Here is a 14,813-nt window from a genome sequence, read left to right on the forward strand (position 1 = left end):
CCCTAATTGAAGGATTTTGACTAATTTTTAAGTAATGTGTATATAAGTATTCAACCATGATACTTCATTAAATGGTGGCATAATGTAATAACTAATAATCGATAATTATATATATATAATTTAATATCATCACATTCCCTCTCAGTATATATCTATATCTATATACATATATATACACACACACACATATATACATATACATATCTATTAATGTATATATTGGGCACTACTGTGGCTTGATCAAAGGTCTTCAGAACTTCCTGGCAGCTCTGTTTTCTGGAGGCTGGTGTGCTAAGACTGTGACCCCATTTATGGATTGGGCATTGTAGGCCATGAGTTGAAATCCCAGCATGGCCAAATATTTATTCGTGGAGTAAGAAGCCAACTTTGACACATTTTTTTCCTTTTGTGTGAAAGTCCTGGGTCTCAGTATAATGTATAATCCATATGCAAATATAATCTAGGTGATATGATGTAATAAATGAAGTGTTATATGTGTAACAATACTAAATAAATAAGGGTAGTAAACGTCATATGCAGTAAACCCATGTATGTAAATAGATCTCACATATGAATATTATTTTTTCCAGTGCTGAGGCTTGAATTCAGGCCCTGGGACCTGATTTGAATTTCTTATCTTCAAGGACAATGCCACAGAGTTACCCAGGCCCTGAGTTAAAATCCCAGGCCTGCCAGAAAAATGGTGTAAATTCCAAGCCAGGGCCTTATTATTTATTTTTTTTTATTTTATTTTATTTTATTTTATTTTATTTTATTTTTTTGGCCAAGCACTTAGGTCTTGGCACCTCTGCCACAGCTGACTCTGGGATCCTAGGACCCGAGTTCAAATCTGGGGCTGGCAAAAAAAAAAAATAAAAATAAGGAGAAGGATAAAACTGAGAAGTTCAAGGAGGTGGTTTTACTAATTTTTTTCCTTTGTGTTGTAACCATCCTGGGTCTAAATGACAAGGCCCAGAAAGTGCAAATGACCTTGCATTGCTGATGTTTGGCGGGCTATTAGGGAAGCCATAGCCAAAACTGGCAACCTAGGCCTGGAGGTCAAATCCCAGGACTGCCACTAATGAATGGTGGGAGGTTCAAAGAAATACATTCCAATGATACATCCGTACAAATGGAATGTTATGAAAGCAACAATTAAATTAGAAGTTAGTGTATGATTTTCATATTATAAGATTATACACAATTATACTACATTAACTAATTTTCAATTACTACTTTATTATGTATTCAATCATGATACTTAAAAAAGGAAGGAATAATTTAGTTGCCAATAGTAGTAATATCATATATGCAATTTCATAATATACAGGCATCACTCTTGTTTTATACATATACATCTATCTATCTATCTATCTATCTATCTATCTATCTATCTATTTATCTATCTATCTATCTATCTATCTATCTATCTATCTATCTACCAATCTACACATTTATTTGTTTATAAACTTGTCACTCCTGGGGCTCAGTGGTAGAGTGCTCCCTAGTACATACAAAGCCCTGGTTTCTATTCCTCACTACCACATGCACAGAAAAATTCAGAAGTCGTGCTGTCGCTCAAGCAGTTGAGCACTAGCTTTGAGCATAAAAGCTTAGGGACTGTGTCTAGACACTTACTCAAGACCCAAGACTGGCACCAAAGAAAAGAATGTTCTGAGCACAATGATATAAGGATAGGACTGCAAATACCTCACCACAGAGCAAGCTGGCAGTCTGGTGTTGAGAGCTTCCATCTAACCTGACTTAGCCAGAGATAAACCACTGCAACCCAGCTCCATGGAACCAGATGCTACTGGCTCATTCACTCCTGTCATCTAAGATACCCGGGGTCTGAGATCTGACACTGGTGAGTTTAAAACCCAGCCCTGGCAGGAAGTCTGAGAAACTCTGAGCTGTGGCTCAAAGTGTTAGAGCTGTAGCCTTGAGCTAAAGATCTTAGGACAGTAGCCCCAACTTTGAGTGCAATCCCCATGGCTAACTCCCCCCACACACACAAAACTCCCCACCACTTTAAACCATTAGATGTGAACTTTGTGCAGTTTGTGACATGTTTCTGAAAGAATGGTGATACTGATGAAAACACCCTAATTCTAATGACAGCTTGTGGGATACAGCTATGTGATGAGAACTTCATGATGTATTTTGTGCTGAGTCTTTCACAGGGTGCATTCTTTCATCTGGTCCTTGTAAGAGCTCCACAAGTAAGATGATTGTGCACATGAGAAAGTTGAGGCTCAAATATGTCCCCATGTCAGGGCCAAAATTATGTATGTATTGAACTCTAATGAGTTTTCTCCTGGATTATTTTTCTCGGTTGTGAATGTTGAACTCAGGGTCTAGGCACTGACCCTTCCCTATTGGGCTCATGGCTAGTGCCCTATCATGTAGAGCCAAGGACCCTAGGTATCTGTAGCTGAGGTCTGTCATCCTGCCTACTCAGGAAGCTGAGATCTGAGGATCTGGGTTCAAAACTATCCCGGACACAAAAGGTCCCATGAGACTATTATCTCCTACTCACCACTTAGCAACTTGAAGTGGAAGCCAGCACTGCTGACTCGTGCCTGTCATCCTAGCTACTCAGGAGGCAGAGAGCTGAGGATCACATTCCAAACCAGCCTGGGCAGGAAATTCCTTGAGATAGTTATCTCCAGTGAACCACCAGAAAGCCTGAAGGAGTGCTGTAGCTCAAGTGGTAGAGCTTGAGCTGAAGAGCTCAGAGACATCACCCAGGCCTGCCATGGGAGGTGGCACAAATGAAAACTTCCTGTCAAAACACAGCACTGGGGAGAGAAAGACCTTGGGGTACAAAGAGACCTTTTTCTCCTGGACTTCAGAGCCCACCCATATTCATCCTCACCAATTGCCCCCAGATGAATTGTTACAAAGCTGTACAGGAGTGAGGCTTTTTGTCTGCCTGTTCCAGCAATGAGGCAGACTTCCTCCAGCAGCCTGGGGTGCACAGAAACATTCAGGCTACACTGGGAACAGTGAGGGGAGCCCCGGCACATGCACTGTTTTGAAAGCCCTCTCTGTGCTATGAAATCATTCTATTCAAAGCAAATTTCCTAGCTGGGTGCTTTTCTTCATAGAGAATCTGGATGTTCACCAATAGAAATACGTGCATTCATACACAGACACATGGAGTTACTGGCTCTTTTTTTGTGTTGCAGGTCCTGAGGCTTGAACTGTGAACCTAGACATTTTCCCTGAGCTCTTTTTGCTCAAGGAAGCATTTTATTGTGCCTTAAACCATGATTACTCTAGGCTGGGGTGCAGCTTTTACACCCACAGATGATCCAGGGATCCTAGGACCCAAGTTCAACTCCCAGCACTGGTAAAAAAAATCAAACCAACACAAATTCAGGAGGAAAAAACCAGGAGGTTTTACATAACTGTTTTACCTTGTTTCCTTTGCACTGTGACCATCCTGGGTCTCAATGACTTGGCTTGAAAATTGAACGTGACCTTGCATGACTGAAGGCTGGTGGGCTGTTAATGAAGCTCAACTCACACACCTAGGCCCTGAGTTGGATTCTGGGACTGGCACCTACACACTGCTGAAGATCCTAGGAAAATTGTTCCATGTATAGGAACACTAATAGGATGTTTGAAATGTACTAATTGAATTACTGATTAGCTAGTCATTCTATAAGTTTGTATGCAATAAAAACAGGTCATTGATTAATTTAATATTTATTAAGTTTTGTACTGTGATTAATTAATGGAGGCATAATTTTAGACCAAATAATTGGTAGTAGTAGAATATATAAAAGTAAGATATAGACATCACTTTATATAGAGTTATACACTAGAATCTACATAAATGTCTATCTGTCTCTGCATACATTTATGGATGCATATACATACGTAAATACACACATACACTGAAATCTACACATCTATGTGTTTATATAGTGGCCACTCCTAGGGCTTGATCTCAGGTCCTCAAAGTTGCCCCATAACTTCACTTGCATCAGACTGGTGTGCTAATATTGACCCATTCATAAAGTGGGCCTTCTAGGCCCAGAGTTCAAATCACAGAACTGCCAAAAACTTAATCCTGATGGAAGAAGCCAATTGTCCCACTTGTTTTCCTAATTGGTGAAAATCCGGGGTCTCAGGAATGATGTCTAATACACAGGCAAATCTATGTCCTATGTAATAGGATGTAAAAAATATTATATGTGTAATCATACTCACTAAAATATATAATAAATAAAACAAAATAAAATGAATAACTACACTAACTGCAATATGCAGTAAACATGTGTATGTAAATATAAATCATGTATTTAAAATGTATACGAGTGCTAGGACTTGAATTCAGGCTCTGGAGACAGGCCTGACTTTCTTGTCTTCCAGCATGATGACCTCCCCCTTCCCCCACAATGCTGCAGATTTACCCAGACCCTGAGTTCAAATCCCAGGCCTGGCAGAAAAAAATGGCATGAATTCCAAGCCAAGGAGCCTCAAAAAATATTTTAGATATTTTAATGTATGTATGTATGCATATATGTATGTATGTATGTATGTATGTATGTATGTATGTATGTATATATGTATGCATTTTTATTTTGTCAAGCACAGGGCTTGGACTCAGGTCGCAGCAACTCTGCCTCAGCTTCAATCACTCTAGGCTAGGGTGCAGCCACTGGACCCACAGCCAAACCTGGGTTCCTGGGCCCCAAAGGCTGACAGGAAAAAAAAAAAAAAAAAAAAAAAAAAAAAACACTAGAAAAAAAAAACTCGGCAACTTGCATACGGCTGCAAGTTTTACATTTGTTTTCTTTGCAAGGTGACCTTCCTGGGTCTGAATGACACAGTTGAAAAGTGTTAGTAACCTAGCATTGCTGAAGGCTGGCGGGCTATCAGGGAAGCCATAGGCCAACATGGCAACATAGGCCCTGGGTGGGAAGCCCGGTCCTGACCCTTACCAATGGTGGGAGATCCTAAAAGTCTCGTTCCTATTCATAGGAATACTGATGGAAGGTTATGAATGTCAAGGTTAGAGTGATTTTAGGAGGCCAATGGAGTTTAATGAATATTTTTGGCACACTAAAAGAATACTATTAATTACATGGATGCAATTATTTTGGGACAGTGGTTGATTTAATTAATAATTCATTAAGGATGAAAACAATATTAATTACATGGAGGCATAATAAGTACCCAAGAATTGGTAGGAATGTAGCATATATAACTGAATATTGTATAGACATCTCTGGCACTCTATAAAGATCTATATTTATTTGTGCACTACCATCTGCATGTTAATCTGTTCTTATTTTTCAAACCCTGGGGCTCGATCTCAGGTGATGGAAACTACTTGTGGGCTCAATATGCACCAGGCTAGCATGCTGACACTCACCCATTCATGAATTGGGCCTTGTAGGCTGTGAGTTCAGATGCCAGCACTCACAAAAATTGAATTGTGGAGTAAGAAGCCCATGGCGACACATGTTTTCCTTTTCTGTGAAAGTCCTGGATGTCAGATGTGAAGTTTCATACACAGGCAAATCTATATCCTCTGTAATAAATGTAATAAATATTCCATGTGTAATAACAGTCAATAAAATAAATGGCAAATAGATGAATGAAACAAAAAATTTAATGAATAGCTACACTAAGCACAATATTGAGTCAACAGATGGGGCTCTATTTCAGGGTCTGGCAACTGGCTAGGAGCTGAATTGGCTGCTGTGCTTACTATCACCCATTCATGAACTTCTAGGCCCTGAATTTAGATCCCAGCACTGCCAAAAGTATAATCTTGGAGTGAGAAGCTAAGCATGACATGTTTTCTTTTTCTTTGAAAGTGCTCAGTGTCAGGTAGGATGTATAATTTGGATGCAAATCTATATGCTATGTAATAGGATGTCATAAATGTAATAAATGTCATAGGTGGAATAATTGTCACTACAATAAATGATAAAGGGTTGAATTAGTGAATCATTCTATATTAAATTAGATGCAACAATTATAGGAAGTATATTAAGTTTTATTAATATTTTATTAAGCATTACCAGAATAAAAAATTACATGGAGACATAATTAAATATCGAATAATAGGTAGTGACACATGATGCATAATTTAATTATATAAGACATCTGTCTCATTCTATAAAGTATGTAAATATATATGTGTATATGTACATATATGATAAACAATAATGGGATATTCAGTAATTATTAATTAATGCTTTATTAATTGTTCAACTGGGACACATCATTAAATGGAGACATAATTTAATATCTAATAATTGGCAGTAATCCCTGCAACTACTGCTGCCTCCTTCTTGCCCTCATCGCTGGCCTGTCAGTGCCAAAAAAGGCCTCCAGGAGAACCCCTCCACCCCTGCACCAATGTGTCCTGTACTTCCAGTGACTCCTGGTGGTCTGTATGATCTACATGACCACAGAAGAGCATGAGGATATATGTTACACACAGACATGAAGAACTAGTATGATGGCTTGACCTTCATGGCCTCTGAAAATGGAGCTTTGACCTGCATAAGTTTTGCTTCACTATGAATTTTCTATTTTCACACTGAACACCATATACTTTCCTTGTGATTCCTTTATTGGTTTTTGTCTTATTCTCTCATAGGCTGATACTATGTCTCTGGTGATGGCACCAGCAGATCCAAGTGGAAAAGGAAGTGGGACATAGAGTACCCATCCTTTTCAAAAGAGTCCACCACAGGTCAGAAGAACAAGTCTTAGGAGAATGGGCACAGCTGATGCTTCCCTCTCTGAAGCATGGCTCAAGTTTGGAGAGGAATTTCAAGACATCTGAAATATTGAATTATTGAAATATTGAATTATCTCCAAGACCAAAGAAACAACCACATCTAGTAATTGAGCTCACAAGTATACCATGGAGATCCAGTGAAAATGATCAATCAGATGAAGATAGGACACTGTTTAAAATACAGAGAAACAATGGGATTGGCACTATTGGCAGGAACAATTTGTGTACAGAAAGAAGATAGGGCCAAGGGAGATGAACTGCAGTTGATTGACTAGAAAATGGACAGTGACAGAGAAGAAACCAGTAAAGGCAGTGAATGTGAAGATGGAGAGGGTGCCATGGAAATTTCAGATGGTGCTGCTAGTGCAAGTAGTTATTCTTTGGCAAGTGATAGTAGGAAACCTGAGCTTCCTAAGGCAGGACCTGACTTTATTGCCTAGCTGGACTAAAAGTGAAGATCCTCCTGCCTCACATTCCAGAGTTCTAGGATTACAGTCATGCATTACCACATTCCTGTTTGAAACATTTAACTTCCATGTTAGATTATTTCTTTTTCACCTGTGGCCTTTATAAGCCTGACTTCGACATTTTTGGACCTTGGCGTGAACATTTGTCTGGATTATGAGGAAACAATAATTATTCCAACAGTTTTCCATATTGAAACACCCACTCCTTGGGTACTTGTCAACTCACTGTGTTCATCTGGCCTGTGTGGAGATTGTCCTTTCTGCTCTGGTCCTTAAGAGGTCTGCAAGATTCTCAGCTGTGTACTAGAAGAACACAGAGATGGAGAGTTTTAGATAGCAATGAGAAAAAAGAAATTTACTTCACTGAAACTCTATTATTTGCCTTATTTTTGCCTGTCATATTTACCTTGCTCACAGTTTACATTCTTTTATGGTATAATGAAGTAATAACATTTATTTTCCTCAGCATTTAATTTTAATTCTTTGTTTTCATTGAGACAAACTTCTAAGAAAGAACAACTAATCTCATGTTCATTTCCATAAATGGATGTTTTTATTTTCATATTCCCTTGTAAGACAATAATTCTTGGTGTGGCAAGTCAGGAAATAGAAATAGATTAAAATTTTAAACATGATACATTTATTTGTGATGTCAGTAAGCTTTGGAATTTTAGTCACTAAAATGTGTGTGACTACTACGTTTATTCTTGCCCACTCTGGTGAGAGCATCCTTAATTACTAAGTTATTAACAAGTGAATGGATTGCCAGACAAACTTTGAGAGTTGTTGTTTTCTTGGCAGACCATTAAACATTTCTTTAGAGGAAAAAATACCACACTATTTCTGCTCTTCATTGAGTCTACTATACTTCAGTTAATTCATCTGTAACTATTAGCATACAACTGAATGTATTTGCTTTTGGGTTTATTGGAACATTCTAGCAGCCACAAATAAGGGAAACCATGCAGCTTGTGTTCTCTGGGTCTGGATTACTTCCCATAATATAATTCTTTCCCAGTCTTTCCACATTATTACAAATGGTAGTCTATCATGCTCTCTGATGGATGAGTGGGATTTCTCTCTGTTTGTGTGTGTGTGTGTGTGTGTGTGTGTGTGTTCATACATACATTTATATATATGTATATATGTACATATACACACATATATATGTATATATATTTATATCTATATATACATATATGTATATAAAATGTGGTATACATGTATGTAACCTCATACATACATACATATATATATATATGTATGTAACCTCATACATACATACATACATATATATATATGTGTGTAACCTCATACATGTATACCACATTTTATTGATCCATTCACCATTTTAGGGTTTTCTGGGTACTGGAAAGTGAGAGACAGGAGCCTTATCCCTCTGTTTGTGGGAAGACATGAACTCTTGTAGCAACAGTCCTGAGCCTTGGTACCCTTTTTTATGGCCTGAAGTGGTAAAAGCTGATCGACAATTTGTTCACTTTTGCAATTCCTGGGGCCTGAACTCAGTGCCTGTGCACTGTCCCTAAGCATTTTTTGCTTAAAGCTAGCATACTAACACTTGAGCCACTGCAACACTTCCAGCTTTTTCTGGATATGTGGTTACTGAAGAATCAAACTCAGGGCTTCATGCATGCTAGGCAAGCACTCTACCACTAGGCCACCTTCCCAACCCAAGGTTTTATTTTTTTAAAAACTAACATGTAAAAGAAACAACTACATGAACAACTGTATTACAGGAAGCAAGCTCCATGACTAGAACCATGACTTCCCTGGCCAGAAACCTGGGAGACCAGGCCTTTGCCACAAGTCTCCTGTGAGGTCAGCTTCCAACCACTGAGCATCATTTCATTGGCCTGAAAGGAAGGAGAGTGTTGAGATGTGAAACATGATGCAAGCAGACAGAGGGAGCCTCATCCCCCAATGTCAACAATGAGGATGGTTACTCTCAAACCCCAGATCCTGTGACATATGTGCTAGTAGACACTAATTATGAATTGTGTAGAGTCATGATCCAATGGGCAGATGGGTTGAGCTATTATGAGAAAGACATAACCTCATTCAGAATCATATGGACTCCAAAAATGTGAACTAGAAAAGGTCTACTTTGTGTTTGAGGTTATTGTTTTAACTTCCTTTATCTGCACTCTATCCTCTAAAGCCAGCTCCCATGTGTGAACTCTTCATATGCAAGAAAATGAGCCATAAATAAGGCCAAGTAATTGTTAATCTTATGGAAGTGAGCCAGCCATAGAATGGCTGTCTGGGGTTTCTTTTCCTCTGTGAGTTACAAAAAGTGACTTGTTCCTGAGACAGAGCCCATGTTCTAATGGCTAAGCTATTACTGCTGGATATCACATTTCACCATGTGGATATAACTATAAGAGACAAAGCAGCCAGGACTTTGATGTTCCCAAAATTATTGCCATGCTGAGTGAGTCTGACACATGACTTCGAATGACTGCATGAAGGAAGTGAACATTCTTTTGTTTTTACATGTAATAGTGTATAAATCGATACATGCTTATTCACTTTACACTGACTTTAATTTTGTCCCAGGTTTTCATTTTGGTTTCAGAGGAAAGTGTCTGGATTTACCATTCCAACAACAGGCTCCCAGATGCTCATGCAGGGTGAGGAGGGGAGAATGGGTCGAAATGATGACTTCCTTCTGTGTTTCCCTGGCAGTGCTGAAAACCAGACCCAGAGCTTCTGGGCTCCAGGTAAACAAGCAGTGGGTAGAGTCTCCCTTCTCAAGAGATGAAATCTTCATGAAAATTGCCCACAGGACACTACAGTTTCCACTGCTTTTTTACTTCCACGCAGTGCACATAGCACACGAGCTAATGCTGGAGGGCACAGGTATGGCTGACTCACCACCCTTCAAGAGAGGCAAGAAGGATGAACACAGTGGCAGGGGACCTGTTCCTCAGCAGAAAGCCTTGCAAGGTTCTGAACATCACCCTAAGTGAGGCTGGCATTTGAGCACAGTCTTGGACAGGTCATAAGCATCTGAAGAGTGTGGAATGTTCTGCTAATCCACAGGTTGACTAAGCAGCCTCTCCTGGGGGGAAAAGGATCTACTATAAGTAAACATTTATCAGAAATCTCACTAAACCTTGTTCTTTATATTAAGTCAGTTCTTCAAGGCAGACAAGTGAGAGTGGATAAAGGAGAAGGGCCCTAGGACCACTGAATTTTCCCATCTTAGAGCATCATTTTCTTTCTCAACATATAGTAGGGAAGCCACAGCCTAGTCCTGCTAGCCAATAGAAGTATATTCTCAATGGTATATGCCAACATGTTCAGGTCCAGATAACTCAGTGATAGTGGTTCCACTCTGTTCTCTCAGTAACTTCTCTTTTTTGAGATAGGGTCTAATCTAAGTAAGACTTTGGGCTAAGCTACCTTTGTATGCAGATCATAGGCATGTACCACCATGCCTAGTCTCATTACTTCTTTTTTTTTCTGCCCTTTGAAAGTCAGCCAATAGCTCTAACATCTTTCTCTTCCATTACATTCTATTCATGCCCTTATCTGGTTCTCTCCATCTGGTCTAACTGGAGCCATCTGTCTCTAGCCAGCACACTGTCATGGTGGTCCATCTTCCCAGCTAGCTCCATACACATCTGTTTGTTACTAGGGAGTCTTTCCTGACTTGTGTTTTCACTTTTCCAAATGACTGGATGTGCAAGACAATAAAAGGAGTTCCTGAATTTTGCCAAGAGTGTGAATGACATGACTGATTCAAGGCTGTTAACCATTTTCTTTTCTTTTCTTTTCTTTCTTTTTTTTTTGGTCCGGTTGTAGGGCCTGAACTCTGGGCCTGGGCGCTGTCCCTCAGCTCTTCAGCTCAAGGCTAGTGCTCTACCATTTGAGCCACAGCGCCACTTCCGGCTTTTTTTCTTTTTGCTTATGTGGTGCTGGGGAATCGAACCCAGGGCCTCATGCATGCAAGGCAAGCACTCTACCACTGAACCACCTTCCCAGCCCCCTGTTAACCATTTTCCACTTAAACACACAATCAGTGGGCCAGGATTGGTGGCTCATACCTGTGATCTTAGCTAATAGGTAGGCTTAAATCTGGAGGATGGTGGCTCTGAGACCAGCCTAAGCAGAAAAGTCTTGAGATCCCACCTTCAAAATAATCGCAAAAGAAGGGCTGGAAGTATGGCTTACGGTGAGCATACAATATGAGCAAGAGCTGTCATAGTATAGGTCACCTTGTGCTGCTTGTAGCACAGGTCCTTTAGTCCCAGGTCTGTACTAATAACATCTCTTCAATTCCAACTTTGTGTATGTGTGTGTATGTGTACAACTTCACGTACTCATGCACTTGTTGTGTACACTGATAATATTAAGTTGCACGTGCTTATGTTGCAGAGACTTCAAACCAATTTTTATCTTTCCAAACACAATGAGCCATCAAGAATTCTACCACTGTCAACATTCATTACAAAGATTCCACTTCCAAAATGCCATTTGGTTAGATGGTGTTTACCTATCCATATTTACTTAGTCTTTCCTCTAGTTGACCCTCATCCTCCCATACCATTGCACCTCCACACATTCCCCCAGATTATTGTTTACAATGATCTTAACATTTTCCTGGAAATAAGGATTCTTTAGTGGTAGAATTAGCATTTAATTGCTAGCAAGTCACCTTCTTCAGTAATAACTCACAATGAGCTTAAAGATCTACCCTTAATCAGGTAGGGATAGGTGGACACAGCATAGTAAAATGGACAAAAAAGCATTTGAATGCCAGGTGGACCGCTATGGGACCTGATGCGATACCATCATGTGCTAAACATGGACATCCCAGGTGAGGGCAGAATACTCTCTTGTACGTGTAGGACTCCTGGATATCAGGAAAGTAGGAGGCTGAGACCTGAGTCCAACCCTTACTCTTCTCAAATTGCTGGCAAAGTTTCAGAAAAACTCAGTAATCTGCCCAAGGAAGGTATGCTAGACTACAGGTGAATAAAGACAGGAGCCTAAAACATGGCATGCAATTTCTGAGAAGACACCTTCATACTTACTAAGAACTTATGAGCTTATAGAAATTGATTTGTTGTGGTCAGACAGTGTGGGTATGCAAACCAAGGAGGGGACTGGCCACTTCCTTAGAGTATCATCCTATAGTGACAAGAAGAGGAAAATAACCCCAAATGGGACTGCACTGGTCATCTACTTGATGTCAAAGTATTGGGGCTGAACAGTACTGAGTGTTAACCTGGACTGCTGGTCAGAGAGCTGGAAAAGTAGGGAGTAGGATGTGAATTGAATGATAAATAGAGGGATGGGTTGATGGAAAGAATTGTCAACTGCAACATCACATTCAGATCTACCAGAGATCTCTCATAAAGGGCCAGTACAGTCAACCATATGAACCCATTAGCACTGGTCATTCTTGTTTGCTAGCAATCACTTTCTGACTTATCAGACATATACACACACCAAATGGCCATGGTTTGGTGGACACAGAGGGCTAGAATATAAATGTCAGTAAATGCCTGGCATGTTAGCAGAGAGTATCAAAGTTTAGCCACCCTGCATTGTTCATTCCCAAGATTCTCAGCCTGTTAGGTCCTTGTGGCAAACTCAGTGCTCCAATGGGAAGAGATGCTGCCTCCAGGCCTCCCTTTCTTATCCTCCAGGTCTCAGAAGTCCCCAAAAGGCTGGTCTGGAGGTGTGGGGGAATAATGCAGGCAAAGCCCAAGTGTTGGAGACTCCAATTCATAGCAATGATAGGGTGCTGCAGAGCTCTGGATTGTGTTGTGCCTCCAAGGGAAGGAGGCACTGTTGGCACATGAGTGCATCAGGGCTTCCTGATCCTCCCTGCCCAACAGCAGCTGTTCTGGATTGAGCAGCACACTGGGATGGGGTATGAGGCACCCTGGGGACAAGTACCCACCAGTAGAGGGATGGATAGGGCAGGTAAATCTACAGAGAACAGTGCCAGTACTGGGCAGCTGTGCTCTTTTATCAACTTCTCCACATTTCAGTTTTCAAAAACAACTTAGACTTTAGAGTAAGTTTCAACCTATGGAAAATTTACACAAGTGTGTTTCCCTCACTGCCCTAGCTCTCCCTTGATTCACATGTCATAAAACATGTTAATCAAAGTCAGAACATTTCCACTGAAGCCATATTAGTCATTAAACACAAACCCCGTACCAACCTCAACATTGCCTCCTTCTGCCCTTCTCTCACTCAGGAGTCCATCTGGTCCTGCAGATCGTTGCTCTCCTCCCCTTTGAGGGGCCAAAGTTCCAACTAAACCTCCATCCTTGGCCATCGTGAGGGGTTCTGCTCAGCATTTGCTGTCTTGGTAGGCATAGATTGAGGGATGTCGATGGACTGTTCCTCTTTGGCAGGAGCCTACAGAGCAACAGATGCTGCAGCAATCTCAGTGAATCACACTGGGGCACCGAGGTCACCATGCTTAACCTTGTTCATGGTACTCGTGTTAGAACTCAGAGTATTGTACTTGCTAGGTAGGTGAGCTATATGCCTATTTTGTGCTGGTCATTTTTTAGTTATGGTCTTGCTTCCTATCCAGGTACATGCCTGGGCCTGGACTCACCTATTTTAAGCTTCCTGTTGTAGTGAAGTTGATATTAATTGATAGCTTAAGAGGAGATGTCACCCAGTTTTTGGCTTGGGCTGGCCCTGAATAATGATCATCCAAATCTCAGCATCTTAAATAGTTAGGATTACACATGTGACTCCCAGCTCCAATGTGCCTTCCTTCTCAACCCTACCAACTCAGCAGTGACTGACAGCTTCCTCTCCTCAGTTACTCTTACCCTCTGGAATTTCAGAGAGGAGACACACATTTTCTTCTTCATTGTACTCTAATTGCTCCCAAGATTGCCTGAAATTGTACTATCTCCCCTCATTGTAGGCTCCCCAAGGAAGTAATACCCTTGGATACTGGATATTTCTACATGAGGAAGTAAACTTAGCTGTGAACCCCAAAGGGAGATCCTGTTACTTCAGCTGTGGGCTGTCAGTTCCTTCCGCAACTCCCTCAGCTACAGTCATTTTCCATGACACAATGGTCTTCCTGAACTCCCCACACTGATGGGTACAAAGACAGCATCATGCCAATTGGCCAGGTCAAACTATGGGACACTCAGTGGTGGAGCTGGAGGAGTTGCACTTGTCCCCTATCCAATCTGACATCCAGTCCCTCTCTTCAACAGAATTCAATCTTTGTGGATTCTCCTCTCTGCCAACACTCTCAGTCTGTCTCTAGAACTAAGGAACAAGGTATATGTAATTGAGAAAACACAAACACAATCTCTCATCATGAATGGACCAATTTAAATAGTGAAAAAATGAGCCACAAAATTATACTGAACCCCTCTCCCTGCTTCTTTTATTTGTGCAAGTTTGCTCCCTAATTGCTTTTGTGTGTTTGTTGGGGAAGGTGTGTGGGTACGGGTGCAGGGGATATTGTGTATAATAGGACTTGAACTCAGGGCCTTTGGCTCTTAACCTAGCTCTTTTTTGTTCAAAGCTGGCACTCTACCATTCCAGCCACTGAT

The 14,813-nt window shown here is 40.7% G+C and overlaps 1 pseudogene; it reads right to left on the minus strand.

The window, feature by feature from the left end:
• Positions 1-14,813, minus strand: part of LOC138828886 (chromodomain Y-like protein) — a 38,279-nt pseudogene that overhangs the window by 15,503 nt on the left and 7,963 nt on the right.

This window comes from Dipodomys merriami, unplaced genomic scaffold (genome assembly GCF_024711535.1).
Source record: "Dipodomys merriami isolate MVZ:Mamm:240054 unplaced genomic scaffold, mDipMer1.0.p SCAF_1668, whole genome shotgun sequence".
Taxonomy (NCBI): Eukaryota; Metazoa; Chordata; class Mammalia; order Rodentia; family Heteromyidae; genus Dipodomys; species Dipodomys merriami.